Here is a 26767-nt window from a genome sequence, read left to right on the forward strand (position 1 = left end):
TATGGGAATAAATTAGGTGCTTTGTGAAGTACACTCATTCTTCCAGGCCACTGGGACTGAAATATTCTTACCACGCTGTTGCCACAGTGAACTGAATGGGTCTGCAGTGGTTGAAGGATTTAGCACTACTCTCAGAACGGCCTGGCTTGACCTCACAGCAGAGTTCATGCTCTGGGACTTTGGGTCAGCAACTGTGTGTGAGTTGGGATGGCCTTATTACAAATACTATGAATATTCATGTTCTATTTTGAATATATTTATTACTAGGAAGGACTTAAATGATTTTTTTGTCTTATAATCTGTCATCATTTTTTAAAGATTCAAATAATTTTTGGAGTCATCTGTAACTTCTTACATTTTAGGACCTTACTTATCCAGAATTCTTACTCTCTACAATACAGCAATAAATTAGGAAGCGATCACCAAGCCTCTGGATAGGCACCCCCCCAAATTAAGTCAGCTCCCCTCGATGACCTTAATTGAGCCTATTGTCTTTCTGCATACATGTACTGCTAATGAGGGTGGTTATCTTGTTTCCAATCCTTCAGCCAGTCAGAAGGTAGGAAAGCTGTTACTTGTCAGGTGTATTGATATCCATAAGGATCAGTGGGTTCTTATTGTACCTCCCCATTAGCTCAAATGTTGTGTATCTTTCATGAATCCAAACTCGCTTTTCTCATAACCAAATGTATAGCTGTCATGTCACAGAATTTTATCAAAAGGCCTAAAATATTAAAAACACGGCCATTTCTTTCTGAAACCAAGGCGTGTTATGAATTAATATAAGTGATTCTTGTGAGTTTGATTTTATATACTACATACCTCCATAGCAGCCCTTTTTGTACTGCATTCAGACTTTTTTTAATCAGCTAAAATGACCCTTTCTGTCTGTTCTATGGAAATGCCTTCTGTAAGCCAACAGAAGCGTCATAATCTTTGTTGGTACAGCAATGATTGTATAATTATATGAATTTTTAAATTATTTTATTTTTGCTTTAAAAAATGCTGAAATAATATTAAACAGCATAGGGTTTATATACTTGGTACAGTTGAGGCAAATATGGAAATTACTATGTCCTGACAAATGTCCATCCTGAGACTTATTCAGGACACTATGGATATGAGCATTTCAACTAAGGTGGATCCAATTAAAAAGTGTGTATGAAATATGCAACAACTTCATAGGTTTTATAAAAGACTGGATCTGAAAGGCAAGATGCTTCAAAATTAGATTCTTTTTTAAATCTTTGGTTCTATCTTAATTGTTTGCTTTTTATATGCATTAAAACAATGAACTATGTTCCCAAACAGAGGACTGCAGGAATGATTAGCACTTAGAAGGAAGAATGTCCAGAAAGAAGGTACATGTCTAGCTCCTCTCCTTCCATCTTGCAATGGTTGGTGTCTAGTTTTGTGGGATAAAGTTCAAGAGATCATCAAAATCAACTTAAGAAGTAGCCGCTTCCTTTGTGGGCCTAGATGTCATGTGTTTACTTCTGCCAGTTGGAAAATGGTGCAATGCATGGGCCAGTTGTTTCTTCTGGCCTGAGGTGAAGCTTAGCCAATAGGTCGCCTGCATCAGGGGAGTTCGTGAATTCTCAGACCTTGCATCTAAGGACAGGACAAGCAGCAGGGTGATGACTTTCTAGAAGTGGTAAGAATCAAGTTGTGTGTTTATCAACAGAAAGAGGATTTTGGTAGGAGTGGGTACCGTGTTAAAGTGAAAAGCTGGCAGTATTCTTAAATGTTAAACGTGACCTCTGAAGTAAGCAGATTCATGGCCTCTGAGTTCTCTGAACTTCTGTTTTATTTTTAGCCAATAGAGAGTGTTAAAAATAAAGTAATATTTAAATATAAGAGACCCAGTCTCCAGCCCCCAGTTCAGCCAGGTTTGACATTAGAGGTAGTGAGACTAAGAATGGGAGGGGTTCGGAAGCCCATGACTCTGGTTGGTGGGAAACTAGCCCATACAGAAAGAACCTCAGTTGTTGACTAATGTCTGTGTATATCTAGAGATTTCAGATACATCTTTGCATCAGAGTTAACAAACTTCATGAAAATAACAACTGAAAATATTTTTTATATTGATCACTTTTGGAGACTTTTCTCAAGATGAGTATCCAGTCTCCTTGTTCCCCACCCCTGGTTCAGTTGGGCTGTGTTATCTTTAAAAAAAATTTTTGTCATAAAGAGGTAAGAATATTTTATTAGTTTAAGGATAGGGAAGGAAATTGGAAAGTCCTGCTTCAGTCTAAGGTGGATTCTTTTTAATCTCTACCTTCAAGGGAAATACTACTAGAAAAAGGGTACAGAATGGTCTTTTACTGATGCAGTGTTAGCTAGAACTATGTAAAGAGTGAATACTGAGGCTTGCTCATCACTGCGTTTCCTCCTGTAGATGATCGTTTGTGAAAAGTCTGGATGATGGGCATGAGCGAGGGGGGTGAGGTGGTGAGTTTAATGGACAGTAGTGTCAAGTCTTGTGTCCCCATCTTCTTTCTGGGAAAGTCCTGTCCCGTAGTTCAAAATTCTCCATTGGAAAAAGGCATCTTCCAATTGTCCCTTTTCTTTTTCCATAAAATATTTTTTTTTTCCTTTTATAGAAGCAATTTTTAAGTATAATGTCAGCAAAAAAGCAAGTTACAAAAAATAGAGAAAAACAAAAAGAAGAAAATAAAATATGCCTCTCTTTCTGGATTTGTGTGGTTTTTCAGGAGACCAATTTATAGGTATGTGTGCTAAACCATAAAGATGTACATGTAACCAGCAAGTACCTGTCTGGGAATTTCTCTTAAGTAATCACCAGGTCATTGGCAAAGAAACTATTTAAATATGATTTATCTACTCTTATTTATAAATTTTAAAATTTGCTTCCTTTGTGGGCCTAGACCACAAGACCCCCAGGAGGTGATTCTTATAGATTACACTGTGACCATGAAAAAATGAACTAGATCAATATTTATCAATAGAGAAAACATCCATGTTATTTTGTCGAACTAAAAGGAAGGACCAGACTGGACAACAAAGCAAGACCTGTCTCTAAAAAAAGAAAAATAGCCAGGTGTGGTGGCATGCACCCATAGTCTTAGCTACTCAGGAGCTGAAATGGGAGGATTGCTTGAGCCCAGGAGTTCAAGGGTGCAGTGAGCTATGATCACACCACTATACTCCAGCCTGGGCAATAGAGCAAGACCTCATCTCTAAATAAATAAATACAATAAAAAAAGAAAGCCATAAAACAGTATGTGTAGCATGTCTGACTTGTTGAAAGAAGGGGCGCTGATGCAAAAAAGTTTGGAAGCCTATAAAAATGGCCATCAGTGGTCCTCTGGGTCCTGGGTTTGTGCTTCTGATTTTTGTTTTACTTTTCTTTCTCTCTCTCATACTTTCCTGTATGTTTAATGTTAATGAGACATAAATATGCATTATTTTTATAATTGAGATCAAAGTATCAATAAAGCTATTTTGGGTTTGAGTAATGAGAAATAGAAAAAAAGCCCATGATTCATAATCGAGGGAAACCACTGTTAATTCCCTGATATATTTCTTTCCAAACAGCCTTCTCTACTATGTGTACAAATATGTGTATATGTACATTTAATTTTGTCTCAGAAAGTTAGAATGGCTCTTTATTAGTTTAGAGTGATAAATATGACTATCAAGAGGGCTGGATTTTCACATAAAAGTAAATATACACTCACATATGCATACACACACAGTAGGGTAATAATAAAGACAGGGCATTTGACTGTTCTTCAACTGAAGTGCCTTTTCGTTTTTTCTTGCTTCATTCTTAAACTATTTCAGTGTGCTGACGTCATCAAATGAATGCTACTATGTTCCCTATAAAATGATGGGTTGATTTAATACCCGTTGGCAACCTTCATGGTCATCATTATCTTTCTTACTCGCATTGGCAACCATCAGGTAGCATTATAGGGCTGAAATACCAGCTCTGGGATATCTTTTCTGAGATTTCTTCTCTCTCTCCTCACCTGTGGGTAGGTACCACCACCTCTCACTCCACATCCCATGCTATGCTGGTTTTGGTGTAGTTTAAGACAATATTCATACCGGTTCTTTAAAACAGATGTCTGATCAATCCCTAACACCACCAATGAGGAAACTTGTACAGTCTTCCTGATTAACTGGTTCCCTTTGGTAGATCACTCCAATATATGGGGGTTCATTTGGATTTCAGCTGTCTGCATGCCCCTTTAAACATTGTGTCCTTGCTGGTAGAAGGGCCATTCTTCCTCCTGTCTGTGGTCTGTATAGAGCACCCACAATCAAATTGCTCCTTTGACCTTTCAAGTTTGAGTGGAACAAGGAAGACCATTCAGCTGGAAATACCTGAAAATTTGCTTATATCTACATGAATGTGGCATTATGACTTATGATATTTTCTACTTTCAGTCCCTAGTGGTGATTTTATTTTGTGGAGGCGTTAGCAAAGAAATTCACCTCATTGAAGAAAAGGAATTTTAGTGTCTTAAATTTTTCCCTCTAACATATGAGAACCTGAAATCTCATTCATGCTCTGTGAAATTGAAGAAATTGGATATTTGGGAATGCAAATTGGTGGTCCTCCAAGCAATATGGGATCTAAAAGTGTTAAATCCTTTCATAAATAAACCTTGATTCAGACTGGAATGTCTTGGCTTGATCTTAAAGGTGATATTATAGGAGACATATAGCCGTTGACTGGCCTTAAAGATAATTATCTGCACATTCCAGTCTTAGTCTGCCATCAGCGGCAGACTAGCCGCTTACGATGAAGTCAATGCTCTTTCCCTTACTAGAATATTACCTTGAGACAGGCCTCCAATGTTACATTTAGACAGGATGTTTATGAACCACTCTCTGCTTGTGGACTTTGTGGACTTGAAAGCACTAGAAATCTCTCAATAGTGGCAAACGTTATCTTTCAGGCCTTCTAGATTTTAGTGCTGTATGTGTCTTAGCAATTTGGGTTTATTTCCCATTGGGCCATGTCCTTCTCTCTTTGGGTTGGTGATTTTCTTTTTTAAATTTGTAAATTTGGGTTTTTTTTTTTTTTTTTTTTTTTAGACCTGTTCAGTTACATCATCAGGGTATGTGCATGTGAGTTTTTAGATGAAGTTGTGAAATAAAGTCTGTTCATGTGGATAATTTCCTTGGGACAGAGAGAGGGATGGAGCATGGGGAAGGAGGGAAAGGGGAAGAAGAGAAGTTCTCTGCTAGACTGTGAGCACCGTGAGTGCAGGGATTGCGTCCCTCATACCCGGCATAGTGCCACAATAAGTGTGTTGAATTAGTGAAAGAATTTCTAGAAAGTTTGAAACATGATACATTTTTACCTTCAATCCTTACAACAGATGTTACAAAGCAAAATATTCTAGTAGTTTTCAGACTCTAGAGCCTGACAGCCTGGGTTCAAATCCCGGCTCTGCCACTCATTAGCTGTGTGACTGTGGGCAAGTTGCTTAACCTCTTTGTGTCTGTTTCATCATCTGTAAAATGGTAATGAAAACTCAACAGGGTGTTGGGAGAAATAAATGGTGTTATAGACAGTTGTTCACACTCACAAGATTTAGATCCATGCCTGGCACAAAATTAATGCCATGAAATTGTTAATTAGTATTAATACTTATTAGTTGATTAGTTTTGGGGTATTGATGTTGGGTCTTAGGGAAACCCCTAGAATATTTGGTTTATCTCTCATTTGCAGCAGAGTTAGAAACATATATTTATATGTCTACATATATATACACACACACACACACACATTAATGTTTTGTTTTTCTTGCTTTTTTTTTTTTTTTTTTTTTTTTGAGACGGAGTCTCGCTCTGTCGCCCAGGCTGGAGTGCAGTGGCGCGATCCCGGCTCACTGCAAGCTCCGCCTCCCGGGTTCACGCCATTCTCCTGCCTCAGCCTCCCAAGTAGCTGGGACTACAGGCGCCCGCCACCTCGCCCGGCTAGTTTTTTTGTATTTTTCAGTAGAGATGGGGTTTCACCGTGTTAGCCAGGATGGTCTCGATCTCCTGACCTCGTGATCCGCCCGTCTCGGCCTCCCAAAGTGCTGGGATTACAGGCTTGAGCCAACGCGCCCGGCCTCTTGCTTTTTTTTTGGAGACAGAATCTTGCTGTCACCCAGGCTGGTGTGATTTTGGCTCACTGGGCTGACTGCAACCTCCAGCTCCCAGGTTCGAGGGATTCTTGTGCCTCAGCCAGCCTCCAGAGTAGCTAGGGTTACCAGTGTGCACCACCATGCCAGCTAATTTTTTTTGTATTTTTTAGCAGAGACTGGGTTTCACCATGTTGGCTAGGCTGGTCTCCAATTCCTGGCTTCAAGTGATCTGCCCCCCATCCGCCTCCCAAAGTGCTGAAATTGCAGGTGCAAGCCACTATGACCAGCCCAATTTTTTCTTAAAATAGAGTTTTACCTTTATCTTATAGACTAGCCATTGATTCAACCTAAACATAGAATATTTAGAGAGAAAAAAAAAAAAAACAACCTGAATACATAATGTATATGTATGCGAGAGAAGGAAGGCTTTTCGTATTCACATGGACAAAATTCCTCAAAGAAATGAGGCCTTCTCAATATAAATATTTTTCCATGTAAATAATTATCATTGACTGAATTTATCCTATAATATTTGGATGCAAAACCTAACATCCTGTGTTTTATGAGTCAAACTAAATGTTAGTTCACAACCCCTCCCCTCATCTGTCATGTTTGGTAGAAAATTAAATCTCAGACTTTATGAGGTTCCCTCTGTGTCCCTCAGGGTTCTCTTAGTTTGCCCAGAGTGCTTGAGGGAAGGCCTGTGGTCTTTGCCCCGGGGTGGCTGCCTCTGGGATGCTCAGGGTCCATGCCAAAGATAGTGGCTGACACACTCCCTCCCATGGCTCCCATGGCTGCCTGAACCTTTACCCTTAGGTTTCAGTCCTCTGCTTCTTGTTTCCCTGCTCTGGGGAGCTGCTTGGGATGGAATGCACTTCAAACCCCTGCTGTCTGTGAGATCTACACAGCCACCGCAAGTAGAAATCCACATCTCTCCAAGCCCAGCTACTCCCCACTTATTCAAACTCATTCTGACAATTTGACTCCTTGGACTAACATCCCAGGTTCTTGGGAACAAAGACCTTTTATCTCTCCTCTGTCTCAAAAGAAGTACAAAACTCCCCAGGACTCAAACTTTGGCCACTCTCTGGAGCAGGAGAGGGAACTGTGGTTTTTAGTCTGTCCCGATGTGGCCAAGGACCCAGTTGAGTTGTACCAACACATAATTTCAGACGCCATTGTGAAAGAAGTGCCGTACCGAAACACGGATATGAAAGGATCTAGAGGAAGGCAGCTTGACCCTGGCATCAGACTGACTTCCTGTTTGACTGCTGGTCCTACCATTTTCCAGCTTTTTGACTGTAGACCTATTTAACCACCCTGTGCCTGATCTGTAATGTGGAAATAATAGTGGGACCTTAGATATTATTCTGTCCAGTAAGTGGGCCAGAGTCTGGCTCCAAGTGGGTATTCAATGAAGGTGAATGTATTATTATTTGAGCTAGAGCTTCACCTCGGGGTTGACTCTATGCTTATGTCCCCCAGTTTTCTCTGCATTACCCAAGTTAGCTTGTCCCTATGGCTAGAAAAGGTGGTTCTTGGGGCAGACATGTGACCCTTTTCTTCCTTGATGGTGAGCTACAGCAGCATCCCCCAGAACCTAGAGCACAGGAGCTGCATATGGCAACCCTACGTGTAGGAATTGTGGTGACCCCTCTGAGTGTTATGGATGGGGCTAGAAGAGGGCTTAAAGCTTATCTAATTCATGAGCTCAGTTTATAGCAAGGAAAACTGAGTCCCAAAGAGGGAAAGAGGGGAAGAGAGTGACCGGCCAGCTGGCTGCTCTTCTGTCATTTCTAACTCCTTCCTTCTCATGTCAGCATTCTTGGACTTACCTGCCAGCCGAGCCCACATCTCTCCCTGGAAGGCTTCTCCCTCTGAGCCTTGCTCCCTGACTCTTCCTTTCCTCCTCTGTTCACTTTCGGTCTCCTGGAGCAGAATTCTGCTTTCTGAACATTTTCTGGCCTTTCCTACCTCCCTGTCCCAGCCCATACTGTTTCCTTGCTAGAATGCTCTTTCCACTGTCCCTGCTTGACAAAATTCTAGTCATCCTTCAAAACAAGGCCTCAAAACTGATCATTCATGATCCAGATATGGCCTACAATGTGTGTTTCAATTCAGGCAGGATATTTTTCTCTTTGATTGAGGCACTGCTTAAAAAATAAGATTTTTCAGGAAAATTCAGATATGTTTGCTTCTTTTGATAAATCAGGGGATCTGACCATGTAGGACCTGCATGTTTACGTGGTGGAAATTAGCAGCAGCTAAAGGGCATTTCCCCTCCTGGCCAGCATCAGACCATGACGGTAACTGCTTCACCCTACCAACCTTTGAGGTGGTGACCCCTGTCATTTAAACTCGATCACTTCTGGGAAGCCTCCTCTCCCCACGTGTTGCTTTTCCCTCTTTGTTTTTGCCTCTAACACTCTGCTCCTCCCCGTCTGCCTCTTCTGTAGCAGAGGTGGAATTCTGCCCTGCCTATTGTTGGTTTTAGTAAATAATACTTATCGTTTATCAAGTGCTTACTAAGGGCTAGGCACAGGGCTGAGTGTTTCATGGATATTTTAATCTCCAGTCCTCACTATGACCCTGAGTGAAGTGTGTTATTATCTCCAATCTACAAATGCAGAAGCCCAGAGAGTGTAAGTGGCTTGTTCAAGGTCACACAGCTGGTAAGTGGCAGAGAAGGGATCTAAGCCTTCATCAGTCCAAACTCAGCACCTGTGTTTCCTCATGGTTTATACTGATGGATCTCTCCCATCACACTGAACACTATGGGGTGGGCAGGAATGCCATTCTGTAACTCTCTTACATCGAATGCTTACAGAATACACATTACATCAGAGACACAGATCTCTGATTCATTTTCTCCAGTCAAACAATTAAGCAATAATGCTAATATGGGTCATTACAGCATCTTGAGCACTGAGTATGTACCTGATGCTATTCTAGACACTTTATCCTGCAATCTCATGTAATCCTCGCAAAAGCCCTGTGCAGCAGGGCATGATATCTCCATTTATAGTTAAGGAATCAGAGACTCAGCAAGGCCAACTACCTTGGCCAAAGACACACAGGAGCAAGTGGCTGTGATTTGAACTGGGATCTTTCTTAACTCTAAGTCCTGCATTCTTTCTCTACCCACCATGTTTTTGAACCACTTTCCCATATAAAAGCTACTAGCCCACTGATAAATCCAGCAAGCCAAGCTCTCTTGCATGTTTTCTCCCAGCATGCAGGTGACATCACCACTGCTTCAGCTACTGGTTCTTTCCCAGATACTTTCTGATTCACCACTGTGTGCTAGGTGTTGAGTGAAGGCCAGGGTGCATAGATGACAAGGCAGTATTTGTTTTCAGGAAACCTTACCATCAAGATGAAGACTGGGAGGCAAGCACCCCTATCATCTGGGCCATAACTACAGAGAAGGCAGGATTCCCATGCCAGTGATGTGGCTGTGGCATCATCATACTCAGCCTGATCACCCCCTGATTGAATGGAAATGAGCCAGGGAATCCTTTGCATAAATTGGTTCCTTTCACAGAGCCTCCCCCAAACACAGAAATACTCATCAACATGGAGTCTTTTCCAGGCTGAATATTCACAGCCTCTTTGCCTGTAAAGATAAGTCTCCTGCAAAATCATGCTCACTCTTCCTTTCCCAATTAGAGGCAAGCCTACATCTGTGTTTGAATGCCCTTTGGAAAGTGGGCAATATTGTGTGAAGCGGCAGTTCTCGAACTTGAACATGCATCAGAATCAGAATCAATCAGAAGGGTTGTTAAAACACATATTGTTGGGCTGTATCCTCAGTTTCTGATTCAATAGGCAGAAACATGGGATGGGAGGATGCTGAGAATGTACATTCAAACAAATTTCCAGGTGAGGCTGCTGCTGCTGCTGCTGGTTGGGGAATCCCCTGCCCCCACTTTGACAACCACTGGCATAAACATCAGGTATGATTTTTGCTAATTCTAGTTATGAGTCAGGTGAGTACTTACAAAGTGTCAACCATGTGCCAGGACTCAGGATGGGTATTACAAATACAGGAGGAGTAAGATAGACATGGAGCAAAAAGCCTTGTGGAGGAAATGGGAAGGTACGTAGAAGGAAATTCTTAAGTAAAGTCATTTAAAATTGTGACACATGCTATGAGGAAAACCGACTTGGAGCTGAGATGAAGAATACCAGGGACAGGTGGGAGGCAGGCAGCTCCTTTATCTAAAGGGGCTCAGAAGGGCCTTTGGGAGGTGGTGACATTTATGCCAAGACCTGACAGTTGAGAAGATGCCTGCTATTTGAAGAGTTTGGGAGGAGTGGGTTGGAAACAACGCATGGTAAGAAAGAACAGATTCTACATGGACCAGGGTTGTGTGGGGTGTAGTTGAGTAGGGGGCTTGACAATACAGGGCCCTTGTCAGCTGCAGGAAGGAGTTGGGGTTTTGTTTGCAAGGCAATAGAAACTATACTGCCTCTTTCAAAACTGTATTTTGATTTTGGAAGTCAATGCTTATAGGTGTGAAAATTCCTTAGTCTGCTCTGTTGTAGGGTTTTGGCTTCCTCTGCCTATACAAATGGTGACTTACCCTCAGAGTTATTGCTAAGTGGAAGAGTGTGTGCTAGGGCCTATGGAGGGAGGGGGCAGGAGGGATGCTGCACACCCACCACCGCCACCACCACCACCACTGCCACCACTACTCCAAACTATAAGGTCCATAAGAAAAGCAAAAAGAAGAACGTGTGGCCAGGTGTGGTGGCTCACACCTGTAATCCCAGCACTTTGGGAGGCCGAGGCAGGCAGATTGCTTGAGGTCAGGAGTTCGAGACCAACCTGGCCAACATGGTGAAGCCTCATCTCTACTAAAAATACATAACTTAGCTGGGCGAGGTGGTGCATGCCTGTAGTCCTAGCTACGCAGGAGGCTGAGGCAGGAGAATTGCTTGAACCCAGGAGGCAGAGGTTGCAGTGAGCCAAAATTGCACCACTGCACTGCAGCCTGGGCAACAGAGTGAGACTCTGTCTCAAAAAGAAGAGTGTGCAACACCTCAAGACATAGGCAACAAGCTTGGCGATTTGTCTCCTTTTTTGTTCATATTTGGAAACTGGAGCTGCTTTTGTTAGACTAGAGAAGTTGCGTCCAGGGAGAAAATGCTCTTCCCATGCTCATCTTTGGCTTTTAAAAGGTCAGCTCTGTTGCCAAACATTGTAAGTTAAACCTTAGCAGGAATGACTGTGAACATGGGCTGAGTCACACATTGAAATGGCAATATGGATTATTAACTGTCATGCTTTTCTTTCTCTCTAAATTGAAGGAAAAGATGCCACGAGGCCAGCTGGCTCTGTCCACACCTCAGTGATCTGGGGTGTTGAGGAGTTCACATGGCCATCTAGTTCAGAAATGTGTTTCCCCCAGAGTCTTTCTTCACTGAAGAGTTGGAGTGAGTTATACGTTATTAGACTCATCCAGATGAGAACATGTTCATGATGGTTTCTGCAGCATTAGGAATTCCTGCTTTTTTTGGTTGGGTCTGCTAGAGTTGTAAAAGGAAGCTTTCTGGACATTAAGTTTGTAGCAAAAAGGGGTAGAGTGAGGTTGGCAAGGGAAGAAACAATTTTGATGTAATAAAAATAGGATTGTTCAAAGCTGAGATGAGGGCTTTCTTACTATTTGGTATTCAGATGAAATTTAGTTTGGAAGTCACATCAGCGAATATTATATTTCTTCAGAACCTCTGCTGTATTTTCGATCAGAGGGCATCTTGATTTTGCTTTACTTGTACAGCAATCAGAAAAGCCATAGATGGTTTCAACTTGTGTGTGTGTGTGTGTGTTTATTCTATTTTTACCTACAGGTACTCTGGCCATTAAAATATGATCTGTATCCATTTTGAAGCTTTAAAGAAATGATTTTGGATGAGGGCAAAAATGTCGTGCCACCTATTCCACACAGTTCCTTTCTTGTCAGTGCTCACTTGCACTGGCACTTAATTTGTTGCTGTACATGAGAACATTTCTCCATCACCTCTGAAAATGTCTCATAGGCAAGGCTTTTAGAACCTGAATTTTTAAACACGAAACAGGATTATGGATTAATCTCAAGCAAGAAAGTCCCTGAGGGCTATGTAACCTAACAAATAAGCCTCTGCTCTTGGCAAGTCCCTTCCTGGGCTGCCCTCTGTTCCCGCTGTTGACCTAGTGGGCGAAAGAGTGGATGTGTGTGTGAGTCTAGGCATGACTTCTCTAAAGATCAACATTTGTACACACTGGAGTCACCTTTTATACATAGTGCTACTGACATTAACCAGAGGAGTGGGCCTGACAGCCCTGGCCTCCACGCCAGTGAGAAAGTGGCCTGGCTGTGCGCACACAGTTATCTGAAGGGATTCAGCACAAAATTACACAGCCTAATTGTTTTTAGTCCAAAAGGAACTATTGCCCAGATAGAGGCGCCTTTAAGGTTTCTGAATGTGACCCATCAAAATGGGGTGTTCATTTCGATATATGCATAATTATTACTTATTTTAAATATTGAGGCTGTTTTTCCTCTTGAACTCTGGGTATCATGGTTTTATTATAGCTATACATTCTTGAAGAAGTGAGAGGAAAAATAAGAAGAAATATTTTTAAACAAAGCAATTTAAATATTTCAGAAGCTGTACAAGAAAGAAAAAGTCCCAGCTAAAACAGTTAGATCCTTGAGTGAACATTTGGCATTTACAAAGCAAGGAATCCAATGTTTTCACTTTTATTTGTCTTGAGACTATTTGATATCAGAGTTACATTTGATGCAGAGTTATGTTTAATCACTCTATAGGAGACTAGACTATAATCTCATATTGGTAATGAAAATGGTGATTTTTTTTTTTAAATCAGAGAAGAGCTACTAGGGAAAAATCATTTATTTTGAAGATATAGTTTAAAGACATACATCGTAGAAAATGTGTCCTTTGGGGGAAAACGTAGATGTCTATTTCCAAAGCATGGTACAGGTATTTGGTGAAGCTTGGAGTTTAATATGTGAATATAAATGGTACAATCTGGCAGATAGCTTTTCATCCCAGTTGTGAAAGTGTCACATGTTAAGATTTGAGTGTGTTTTGTTTCTGCTCAGATAAACAGTAAATGTTTCCATGAATCAAGATAATCCAGAAAGACAAAAGTTGCTGATTTTAAGCATGAAAATTATTCACAGCAGGATGTGTACTTTGGTTGTTTTTATAGGAGTGGGCTGAATTTGACCTTTGCCATCCACCCACTCTCTGCCAGGCTCCCTTGGGACCAATACATAGCCCCTGGCAGGGGCTAGGGGATAATTTCTGGTGTGGAGCAGGTGAGAAGCAGAGTAACTGGTACTGGGAGCCCAGTGTCAAAACCCCCACTCTCATTAGTTCAGCTGGACAGCCAGAAAGCAGTCTCCTTTTCTGGGGTACAAGGAGGATGCTGAGCAGCACGCTGATAATGGGAAGAGAGGCGAGGTTTAGTGGATCTGCTGTTGTGGTTGCGTGAGTACTTGTTCCATTTGGAGATGGAAGGAAAGCATAGGAACCCTCTATTTAGCTTTAAAATGCAGCTAAGTTCTGTCGGTCAGCCTTGCTCGTGTGATGCCTCTCATACTCCTCACCAGGAGCTTTGTACATGGGAAGAAGTGACTGTTTGGGTGGGCGTTCTTTGTTCTGAGTCTTCCCTGTATGAAGTGATTTTCCCAAGGTTAACCAATTAAGAATTTTTTCCATGTCGCAGTAATCGCTGAGAGAAGGGAGCCAAGACACTGTGGGGGATGCTGTGCCCTAGGGACGCATTTGGGAGGATTTCCTTCTCCTGAAGCAATAGGGTCAACATAAAGCCCTTATAAAATGTTTTAAATAAAGGAGAAATTGAAGCGGAAGACTTCATTCTGGCACATTATGTCTGGTTTTTGCTTTCCTCCCACTGAAGAGCTAACCAAGCCAGCAGTCTGGAGGATATATTTAGTTGGAGGACGATAAAGCTTTACTGTGATTTTTTTTAACTTACCTGGATTATAATAATAAGGAAACCAGTACCTGCTGGTGGTACCTATGGATTAGCAAAAGAGGCACTGGTAGCTATTGCTAAACATGACACTTAAAATGTATGTGTTTGTGTTTGTGTGTGACGGTTTGTTTTATAAAAAGGGAACACAATTATGACCTTTTTATCACATGACTCTTAAGAAAGTCAATTTCATTTCCTGATTCAGTCAGTATCAAGTCATTGATCTGAATGTTGCTTCACCTAGTGTGTAGTCATCCTTGGGACTAGACAGCATTTACAACATGAAAATTATCTGCTGAAGTCTTCAAAGCTATGGTATTTTGTGGAGGGATTCTTCCTTTGGAGTATGGGAATGGCCTCATCGACCTTATGGATAGTGACTGTGGATGTGATGGGATGTCACTCACATGATTAAGTGTGTTATTTGGCACAGTTGACTTTAAGAAAGGGACATTATCTTTGGTGGGCCTGACTTAATTAATCCTTAAGGCGAGCCCTTAAATGGTGCTGGGCTTTTACTGAAAAAGGAGAGTTAAAGCCTGAGATGGATTTGATGTGAGGGAGATTCTCCATTTGCTAGCTTTAAAGATTTGAAGGGACAATGTGGCAAATAATACAGGTGGCCTCTATGAACTGGACATGACAAGGTGACCTCAGACCCACATCTGCAAGGAATTGAATAATCTTTCAACTCCATGAGCTTGGAAGAGGACCCTGAGCTCCAGATGAGAAAGTAGACTGCCAATATCTTGATGGCAACCTTATGAGACTCTGAGTGGAGAACCCAGTCACACCTTCCCTAGACTTCTGACCTGTAGAACTATGAGGAGCCAAGCTTATGATAATTTATTGTACAATAATGGAAAACTTAAATAGAATACAAAAGTCATCTAAGGCATTTTGGAACTGTGCTGGGATCAAAACAGATAATGACTGTTCTACTACAGTGAAACAAAAGGGACCCAAGATCCATCACTAATTTATGTTCATCCATGCATTTGTGGGTGCTGACTATGTGACAGAAGATGAACCAGGGATTTTCTTGCCCTTGAGGGTCTTGTGGTCCAGGGTTTCCTCCCAGAGCCTCTCAGTAGAGTCCTCTCTGACAATTCTATTATGTTTGTATTCAACGATCAGTCTCAGATCCTGGTAAAAAGTAAACCACCTGAAAATCTTTTACTCTTTCTGAGCTTAAGTTATCCATCATTTAAATGGTCTGCTTCTTTGGGAATATGTGAGAATCAAATAGGATATTATCTAAATCACCAGTAATGATTATCTTTCTACAGTATGGCTCCTTCTCTTCTTTTCTTCCTCCCAACCTCCCTCCCACATCTGTTGACTATCTACTGTGTGTTTGAGAAGAGGCTGTGCCAGGTGGAGGATGCAAGGGTGCATTGGATTCCATGTGCTTTAAAGAACAAGGTGACATACAGGGAAGCCACTCCCTATTGCTCAAGGTAGATCTTGTGATGCAAGGATCCAGAGATATCAGGCTTGGAGTCAGGCTTGATTTGAGCTGATTGAAATTTGTCATCATCAATAGGTGTCTCTTCCAGAGCCAAGTCAGTAGGGGAACTCAAAGTAAAAGAACCCCATTTTCTTCTCCTTCCTTGGAATTGCCCCAGCACTGATCCTTGCATTATAAGAAAGTGGGTTTGTTTGAGAATACCACCCTGATTTGTTGAATGGGAGTGAACAGACTCTGCTAATGGAGATGGCCAAATAGCCTGGACAAATGGTTTTGATTTTCTAGGGACTCACAGCTTATTTTGAGTGCTGCAGAAACAAAATGATAATAACAAAATCAGACAAAACTAAACAAGCACCAAACAAAACAAGAAAGAAAATGAACACATTGGACTTCCAAAACCCATAGGAACTTTATTAGAGAACAAGGTGAAATGAGTAAAGTGCATTATGGGGCAGGGTGGAGGTGGCAGGAATTACTGGTGACAGCTCTAGAGTCACTAACACTTGGGCTCTCCCTAGTGAACCCGGATTATAACCAGTATAATTGAAGGGACTCTCAGAACCAAAGTACCTCTGCCTTAAAGAGTAGCCCGTCTTAACGTGCTTTTGGCTAAAGTTAGCTGCCATTGTAACTGCCGCCAGAGGGCCCATCTTTTTCTGGAGGCCTGCTTCGTACCTCTCCTTTAGAGGCTATGGTTTACCTGCAACTGCTTATTCCGTGGGATCAGAAATATTTTCTAGGCAGATCTTTCTTAGTTGAAATTGGTTTAATTACGCTTTTTGTAAATATTTGTAATATATATTTTTATCAATAAGTACAAAGAAATATATAATGAGTATGAAATCCCTAAACCTGAAAGCAAAGCCATCGTGAATAGTTTGATACATTTCCCTCTTTTTGTTTTTCCTACAAATATACAAAAATCCCAACACATAGTTGAGATTGTATTGTATCTACTGTTTACCACCTGCTTTCCCCACCTGAGATTTCAGGAGCATCTTTCCTTTACCTTAAATCTTTTTGCTTAGTGTTTAATATCTGATCAACATCTCAACAATATGGTGCCCATAATTTATTATTTAATTTCTTTGTAACACTTTTAAACCACACACACACACGCACACACACACTGTCTCTCACACACACTCACACACACTCCATAATTTTTGTAACTAATTTTTTTGAAGATATGTATACATATATATGTTTGTATATGTATGTATTGGGTGTATATATGTAAATATATCTATATACATACAAGCTTTTATTCTGATTTTTATAAATAACATTGTGATGAATATGTTTATTATATTCTTAGAGTAAATTCCTCTGGGAAAATCCCTTATTATATATCCTTAAAATAAATCCAGGAAGTAGAACCACTGAATCAAATAGTAATTCATTCTTTATTCTGAATTTAAAAGAATTGAAATGTTTTTTCCTATGACCAAAAAAGGTAAATGTTCCACAAAGACTGAGATAATTTCTGAACATCACCATTGGACAACAAAGCTGTGAAAATGAGATGTTCTGATATTACACTTTCTAATGCAGTAGCCAATAGACCTGTGACTATTTACATTTAAATTTTAATTAGTGTTAAATTTAAAAGAATTCATTTCCTGGTTTGCACCAGGCACATTGGAAGTGCCACATGTAGTTAGTGGCATACATATTGAGCAGAACAGGTTACAACATTGCCAGCATTGCAGGAAGTTCTATTGGGCAATGCTTCTCTATTTTCTTCTCCAGTTCCTTCATCTTTATGTTTGGAATTTAGCCTAAGTAAGATTAAAACATGAACAATGCATATTTTGTATATGATTAATTTGGTTTATTACAAAGCATGTTTCATGGTGAAAATTTTCACCTTTCCATTGAAGATGAAAAATGTGATGCATATTTTGGAAAATGTTAAAAAATAGGAAATCCAACCCATTGTCTTGCTTATATATCCTCTTATAGGCTGAAAATTAAGTACTAGTGTTTAAGCTAATACCACTGTTAATGACAATCTCGGGTGGTTGCATGCTTACTATGTGCCAAGCGTGTCGCTGTTGTAGTGCCCGTATTCCTCACAAGGTCTCCGGAAGGTGCAGTTATTACTTACATTTTGCTGAAGGGGAAATTGACGTACATAGAGGTCAAGCTCCTTTACTAAAATCACGCCGTCAGCATGTAGCTGGGGCCTGATGGGGACCCAAGCTTTCTGACTTCAGAGTCCACATCCTTCACTATGTCTGTACTGCTTCTCAAGAATGTCCTAGGCTGTTAGAGAGAAGGCCATCTCTTTGCCATGCTGCAGAACTGTGACAAATGTGTAATAAAGCCTCCCAGTTGCTCGAGATATACCTACACCACATATCCAGAAGCACATCCCCACAGCCTTTTTCTTGAGGAAGTTCCACTGAGCCCAATCCCATCTGGAATGAAGAGTGCTCAAGGGCATTTTGGAGAAAGTGTCATTCATTTGTATTCTGACATTTTCTCATTTAACAGACTCTTAAGTCAGATGTATGTATTTTTGCACATTTCTTCTCTATCCTTCTCTTATTGTGGTGTGAAGTTTTGTTAATAAGCCTGGGAAGAGAAGAGGAAAGGCAGAATGTAAAATGTTGTAAAAATCAAAAGAGTTTGAGCCCAAACTCTTGATGTGGGCACTTGTTTGCAGGAGAAGGACGCAACCAATGTAAGCAAAGCTCCTTGATGCTTAAACTTCAGTGAGAAGAAAACAAATTACAAACACAGTCTTAAGGATGGTCAGGTCCAGGCCTAGAGCAGTCTGGGGATTTTCAGTTTCAACCTTTTCCAAAAGGTGTCACTCTAAGGCTGCAGTGGGGAGGTGGGAGGGAGGAAGAGATAGAAATGTCAGATAAAGGTAATTGGAAAAATAAGATTAGTAGTCCTTGTTTTAACAGATCCTTCGGCCTCCAGCATCACTGTCAGAGAAGTTGCTGCTGCTGAGGAGGGGGTTTAAGCGTTTATCTTCACTTTTTGATCTCAGGGTGACCTTCTGTGCCCAGAGTTGAGCTGGGCCAAGTCTAGCTATTCCCACAGGACCAATTCACATTCCAGATTTGCTGCAACCTGGGATGTGGGGGTTTCGTTGGCTCTGTGTTCTGGTGCAAACTGAAAACTACCATCCTCTTGCACTCAGGATGGAATGAGGACAGGAAACCAGGATGGATGGTGGAGCCTAACTCAGAAGAGCCTGTCTGTTTTTAAAATATAGCTTTAAAAATTCCAAATCATTAACACAAAATACACACCAACTCCATGCTGACATATAATTTAAGGGGAAAAAATAGCTTTATCAAAATATTTGAGGATCAGCTCTTGCCAAGCAAGCCTCTTGAAAAGCACAGGAAGCTGCCACGCGTCAGGAAGAGATGCATGGAACCCAGAGTGGGGTCCTGGCAGATAACTGAGAGAGAGGCTGGTTTTCAAATATTTAGTTAAACAACACAAATGTATGTGTAAGTTTAAGTCGACACATGTTAATGATTTAAGGTCTTAAACGGGTTTTTTATTTTATTGTTTTAAGGCTCCACTGTTCACTTTAAAAGATCCAATGATTTCTCCAGAGCCATGCGTAAACACTGGACGTTTTAGAAAGCCAGGTGATGACTTCATTATTCTGAAAGTGAACAGTTATGAATTATTCAAATACAGTTGAATATTTCCTGGTAACAACTATTTTAAAAGAGAGTTTTAATGATCTGCAACATAGAATGACTAATACAATCAGAAATGGACACAATTATTCAGGGTTTTTTTCTTTTTTTGTAATTCATGAGGCCAAATCAACATCTAGTTTGAAGAAATTTTTATTGTGTTCTAGATATGTAACACCAAACCTATGTATTTTAAAAATGTAATCTTAGATATAAAATCAGAATTCCACTCTTGCCACATTGAGGACCTTTTAGGAAATTATTTTAAGTGAAACATCTAGAATATTCTAGAAGACTTCTGAGGTGGCTTTGAATCCTGTTTTCACTGAAAATGACATTTTAGCAATTAAACACCTTTTCTAATACTTTTTTCCCCAGGAAATATTATTGTCTGGTGAATTACTAATAGATGTACTTCTAGAAGAAGCACATGCTGTGTTAAATAGAGACAAGTGGGTTGCTTTCCTGCTGGACTGTCAAAAGCTTTTATTGTCTCTTAATTACTGTGATTCTCCAACTAGCATTTTTCTAAAGAATGGGAACACAGGGCCTCCTCCAGCCAGGGCTATCACCTGCACTTCCCCAGGCTACTTGAGTTGCCTGCCTTAGGGAGGCCAGTCACAGTGCCTAGTGCAGGATGGGCTGTTGTTTTATTCATTTGCACCACCCGGTACTTTTCTTTAAAATCACAATTGTGATTAAGTAATTTGTTGATTCCCAACTTCCCTGTGGAAACCCTTCTGAAGACAGACCTGTGGCTAGTGTCCAGCAGAGTGCCTGGCATGTGGGAGATGCCCAGCAAGGTGGTGGAATGAAGGAAGGGAGTGTGTATCTCCCAGGTCCCAGGACAGAGCCTGTGGAATGCATAGCAGGACTAAAAGCCACATGCTTCTGTGCCAGCGCAGAACCTGAGACATCTTTTTTGTGTCTCTGTGAAACTCACAAGTTCCTGGGTTCTCCAGGCAGCTGCTGAGGTGGCAGCGAACACAGGGCCTCCATCCTTTCAGGAGCCAAGTAACTGAGCCCCCTCGTCCCCATAGCAAAGAGAAGGTGCTTGAAGCAAACAGAGAGCAAGAACTTGAAGGACATTTGTTGAGGATGGCGAAGGGACCACTGATTTATGGGGTAGGAAAGTATCAAGTTTGGACTTACACTTCATCCATCATTGCACTAAGTGGGTCAAAGGAGGGTGTTTCAGAATCACGTCTTTGTGCTCCCCTTCCTCCCATTGCACAGGTATTTATTGAGTGTGGATACTGGTGCTATGTCAGGTGCTGAAGGGACTTCCAAAGAAGATGGAGATACAGTCTCTGCCCTCCAGGGATTGTAATCCAGTTGTACTATAGCAACTAAGCATAAGTATTGTGCAGAATGGGTGCAGGCAATGAAAACTGAAGGCACTCAGGTTGGGTGAAAGTAGTGTGGCTAGGAATGGGCACGTGCTGGCGCCTTCCAGGGTATTAGGCAGGGTACTTGCCATGCATTATTTCACTTTACACTTATGTCAATCCTGTGTGGCTGCTTCTGCCCCCTCTCCACTTTATAGGGGAGGATCTGTAGGCTTAGAGAGGTCAGTAATGTCTAGGGTTCCCAGACATGGCTGCACTTTGGAATCACCTGGATCTTTAATAAAATACAGATGCCTGGCTCCCACCCTCAAATATTTTGATTTAATTAGGAGCAGTGTGACCACGGCATCAACATTTTTAAAAGCTTCCCAAGGGATTCTAACGTACAGCAAAGTTTAGGAAACATTCGGTTAAGACTGGCCTAAGGTCAGAGATCTTATAGGTGGAACCAAAACTTGACCCAGATCTGACTGCTTCTAGAGCTCTGGCTTTTGATCACTGCAAGCTGTGAAGGAGGTCAGGTGTAGACGGCCTTAAAGAATGGGCAGTTTTGGTAAGCAGAGGAGTGAATATAGGGCAGTCCAGGGGTATATGTGCATGTGTATGTGTGGTTGAGCATTGGTGAATGGAGCAATATGCAGACATAGATGGGCTGAATACTTACTGGGCACTGCTTTAATAAGAGCTGACACTTCTGTGGCACTACTGAGTACTAGGCATTGTGCTGAGAGCGTTGCCCATGTGAACCCATTTAATCATCATAAAAACCCTTTGAGCTAAGTTATGTTATTAGCTCCATTTCACAAGAGGTACTTGAGGCTCAGAGTTTTGTAATTCATTGTTTAGCTGCCACTTACACGTGAGAACATGTGGTACTTGATTTTCTCCTTCTGAGTTAGTTCGTGTAGGATAATGGCCTCCAGCTCCATCCTTGTTGCTGCAAAGGACCTGATTTCCTTCTTTTTCATAAAGCAGGGAGGGAAGAAGGGGGATGAAGTTTGAAGAAGTACCTATTGGGTATAATGTTCAATATTTGGGTGATGGGTACACATAGAAACCCAATTCCCACGTGCAGTATACCTATGTAATAAATACATATATGTAGCCCCTAAAGCTAACATTTTTTAAAAAGTCAATTCTATTCTTATATTGTCCCCAAATAATCCATATTCTGGGCATTTTAATATAATTTGAGTAAAAATTACTATAACCTAATTTTCACATAGCAATGGTAATAATTAATACATATTTAAAGCAAATTTTGCCTCTGAGTTTAGTTGAGAAACCTAGAAAATTTTGTCTAGGTTCTTTCATGAAGGTAAACAGTTTATTCTATAATTTTGTCATAGTCCTCATTGAATATTATTTATTAAATGTAAATACTATTTTATTTTTCTTACATGAAATCAATTTTTCCACCTGGGAAGAAAAGTTATAATTCACTTAGAGTGAATTTATACATCTAGTAAGTGGCAGTCTAGCTCCTGAATTATGTTTCTAAGTCACTATGCTGCTCCGCCTCTTGTGTTAAGAATATACTAAGTGTTTTCATCTTTGCCAGGCTCAGCACTAAGAGCTCTACAATCATTGCTTCATATAATACTGGAAGTACTATTGTTACAGATGATCGGGCAAAGCCGTGTCCTCACTTAGGGGTAAGGGTAGAGACAGAGGCTAGGGATACACACGTGAGCATATGTATATATATGTGAAAGCCCACATATATATACATATATGTATGCATGCATAATTATGTTCAACCTTATTATACATGTGGGAGGGGAAGCGACCTGAGCTTGGGGTGTCAAAAGTAATGATAGAAGGGAATGATGGATTCAAGAAACGTTTCCAAAATAGAACTCTAGGAGTTGGTGATGAATGGAAAGTAAAAGAGGAAGGAGAAGATAATGTGGCTCTGAGGTCTTAAACATGAATGACTGAGAAAAGGTCAGGGCCTTGGACCAAAATGGTGGATGTGTTAGGGAGCGGCAAGTTGGGAGGGTGAGGACAGGTGATAGGGGTTTGGGTTAGGCAGGTGTAATATGGATCAAGAGTTGGATTTTGGTCATCCTCAGTTTAAAGTATTAGGACATCCAGATGGAAGTGATCAACAGGTGGTTAGGTACATGTGAAAGAGGTCAAGTGAGGAAAAAGGAGATAAGGTTTGGAGAGGTATCTACGTAGAGGTGAGAACTGTGGAGACAGACCTCAATGCATTCCCTGTATTTCTATGTGGATGGTGGAAATGCCTCTAGGACGGAGTCACAAGGAGAAAGACCCAGGTATGGGCTGCAGGAAGATGAGTAATTTGCAAAATAAACAGGGGAACAGGTTCCTAAGTGTCTTAGTCCATTTGGGCTACTCTAACAAAATACCATAGAGTAGGTGGCTTATACATAACAGAAATGTATTTCTCACATTCTGGAGGCTAGGAAGTCTAAGACCAAGGTGCCAGCATGGTCAGATTCTGGTAAGGGCCCTCTCCTGGGTTGCAAACTGCTGACATCTTGCTGTTTCCCTACATGGTGAAAGGGAATATACAGACTCCTTTAGGCTTCTTTCATAAGGTCACTAATCCCATATAGGAGGGCTCTGCCCCCATGACCTAATCACTTCCCAAAGTCCTCACCCCTTAATGCTATCATCTTAGGGGTTAGAATTTCAACATATGAATTGTGGGGGTACATAAACTTTCAGACCATAACACTAAGAGAAGCATCAGTTTCAGGAAGATGAGGAGTGGATAGAGCACTGCTCACACATTAAAATTGTATTTCTAAAAGACAATTTAATTACAAAAGAAAAATGCTCATCATTTATCAGTTATATACAAAATTATGTATATATTTATATGTAGCATCTCAATTATGTATACACAAATACATATAGAAATTATAACAATGTTTATAATGTTTACCTCTAGGTGGTGGGATTTGGGAGAATCTTAACTAAAAATGGTGTTATTATTTAATCTTAAGAAGAAAGATTTCGTCCATTTTCATACCTGGATCTTTCATACTTTTTACAATGAATATACTTTATTCTTTCTTTTTTCTTTGAGACAGGATCTCACTCAGTCACCCAGCCTGGAGTGCAGTGGCATAATACAGCTCATTGCAGTTTTGACCTCCCAGGCTCAGGTGATCCCCTTGCCTCAGCCCTCTAGGGTAGCTGGGACTATAGGTGCATATCACCAAGCCTGGCTACATTTTTTTTTGTACTTTTTGTAGGGATGGAGTTTTGCTATGTTGCCCAGCCTGGTCTCAAACTCCTGGGGTCACCATTTGTGATCAAGTGATCCACTGGCCCTGGCCTCCCAAAGTTTTGGGATTACAGGTATGAGCCACTGTGCCTGGCCACACTTTATTCTTATTATCAGAAAAAAAATTAATTTCTTGGTATCAGAAGAAGAGGAATAAATGCCTTATGGGCTACATCATCTCACTTAATGTGCCCACAATCATCTGATAGGCAAGCAATAGGGTTCCCTATTTACCTCTTGAGGTAAATGTGGATGAGGAAATGGAAGCTGAGAAAGATGAGGAGCTCATCTCACTCACACCATAATAATGCCATGGTTCTAATCTGGTGATGAAGACACAAACTACATATATACAATCAGTCAGTTAAAATGGTATTTCAAAGAAGGGATAGAGACTTGGGGATGTGTTTAGCTGTGCAAACTACACATTAAGAAAAGACATTTGGCAAGAAGGGAGTTACTTGTGGCCTGCAAGAGTAGAAATACCATGTGACAGCAAGAATAACAAGCACTTTCCTCTTGATGAGAGATGACTGTGGTGGGGAGATGGAGGCAGTCATAGAGAACTTGATAAGAATCAGGCAGTTGGCTCACGCCTGTAATCCCAGCACTTTGGGAGGCCAAGGCGGGTGGATCACGAGTTCAGGAGATTGAGACCATCCTGGTCAACATGGTGAAACCCCGTCTCTACTAAAAATACAAAAATTAGCTGGGTGTGGTGGCACGCACCTATAATCCCAGCTACTCGGGAGGCTGAGGCAGGAGAATCACTTGAACCCAGGAGGCCGAGATTGCAGTGAGCCAAAATCATGTCACTGCACTTTAGCCTGGTGGCAGAGCAAGACTCCGTCTCAAAAAAAAAGAAAAAAAAAAAAAGAGTCAGACAGTTCATCAGTGAAGATAGGCCAGGTTATGCTGGGAGTAACCACCCCCAATCTCAGTGGGGAAGCACAACAAGGTTTATATTTTGCCTATGTGATGTGAGTTTGCCCTGGGCTTCATTGTGGTCACTCGGGGACTCAGGCTGAAGATGATGTCGTCTGAAACTTGCTTCTACGGTCACCATGGCAGGGAAAGGGTAACGCTGGAGTTGAACGCTACCATTTAAATGTTTCTACCTGGAAATGACAGTGGTTTTAATTGGCCAAAGCCACAGCCAATTCGAAGGGTGAGGGGAAATGTAGTCCTACCACGTGCCTGTAAGGAAGGGAACTAGGATATTGTGAAACCACCCTAATGATCACCACACCAGGGGACATATTTTTTGCTTTCTAAGGCTCTTGTTTTGGCAGCAAAGGAAACAGCTTTCAGGTCTCTAGAATATTAAACACAGGAAGAACTCATGGGCATCATCTAGGAAACTGAGATTCCAAGGGTATAATTATTGTTTGCAAAAAGTCACAGAGAGAAACAGTGCTAAGACTAGAAGGATGTATTCTGAGGCCAGTGCCCCACATGGTCCTCGGTGTGCAATACTCACTGTCCAGGGCCACACAAATTAGGAAGAGTGAGGAGCTTGGTGTGGGAACTTATTTTAAAACTCTGCTTCCAAGGTGTTGAGAGGAGCAGTTTCGTCTCATCTGATACTAGCATTTACTGATGTTTGAGGCCAGTGGCATCTCCATCACTTACAACTCTGGATTATGTCTCCCAGGTACCTAGGTTTCTCCATGTGCTTGTTGCTGAAATGGCTGGAGCAGCCTGAAATCATTAGGTTAAAGTGTCATTTAAAGTTGGGTTAATGTAGAACTAGCTAGTGTTTGCCTTAAGTGGTCCGGTGGCAGGTGATCTAAGACTTGGAAACCCAGCTGAATAACTGCGTGTCTACAGATTGCAGATAGGTCAGCTTCGATGAATGAGAGAGATTGAACAAATGAGAATAATGGAGACCTCTCACTCCTCTGAAGTCAATATTATGTTTGAAATAAAGAACGATTTATGACAGAAAAGGAATCATGAGGACACAGACCATCTCATATGGAGGGTCAGGCAGACTATCTGAATTGGCATATGGAATGATCATAATTCTGAGTTTTTGGGGGTCACTGCTATTGAGTGTATCAAAAATAGAAAAAGGGAGGAAAACTTAAAACTCTGCTTTAAGTTCATCACATATTGCTTTGGGTTTCTAGTCATATTTGTGATGTTCTGTGAACTTATATGAGAAACTAAAAAGTTTATTAATACTTTTTAAACTGTATAGATTTGTAAAGTTAAAGAGTAATGCAATTTACTCTACAGTTAAATAGGGGTGGTTTTGTCACTTTCATAGGTCATTCTTTATATTCCTTGCTTTTTAAACTCTTTTTGGTTTTGGCTTTGATTTAAATTACATGATCATTAAATTTCCTCTTTTTATCAGGGCAAAATGAAGGGTTTTCTAAATCTTAAAAGCATGTAATTTACCTTGGATGTAAACTATAATGCTTATTCTGAATAAATTCCATGTAAAACTGCAGAAATTGTGTAGAAAGTCTTTATGAATTGGAACTTAACATGTCATTGACACATTTTGAAGGGCGTTCTGTTGACTTTAGTGATGGATGAGCCTATTCTGCCAAGTTCAGCTGGAAGGAGTGTTTTAGAAAGCCAAACATCAACTCGAATCTAGAAACTTCCTGGAATCATGATTTTGGATCAGCAGGGTGGACACAGCCTACATCTGTGCAAGGGATGGCATTTTACCAGCTTGCTCCACGGAAGTCTTTGGAACGGAAACATAAACACCAGCCTTTTTTGTTGTGTGTTGCCTTTTAAAAGTCCCCAAAGGTTTGGGGAGGATAAGGCTTTGCCTCAGGGCTCCCGGGTCTCATTTTTTGGGACCTGGCTGAAAACCCTGGATATTTGATAGTCTGGCTTATTTCTATGGTGTATTAGCACCCTA

General features: G+C 41.0%; 1 protein-coding gene across 15 annotated transcripts in view; it reads left to right on the forward strand.

The window, feature by feature from the left end:
- ERC2 (ELKS/RAB6-interacting/CAST family member 2) overlaps positions 1 to 26767 on the forward strand; it is a 970222-nt gene that overhangs the window by 562263 nt on the left and 381192 nt on the right. The window lies entirely within an intron of this gene.

Source organism: Chlorocebus sabaeus, chromosome 22 (genome assembly GCF_047675955.1).
Source record: "Chlorocebus sabaeus isolate Y175 chromosome 22, mChlSab1.0.hap1, whole genome shotgun sequence".
Lineage (NCBI taxonomy): Eukaryota > Metazoa > Chordata > Mammalia > Primates > Cercopithecidae > Chlorocebus > Chlorocebus sabaeus.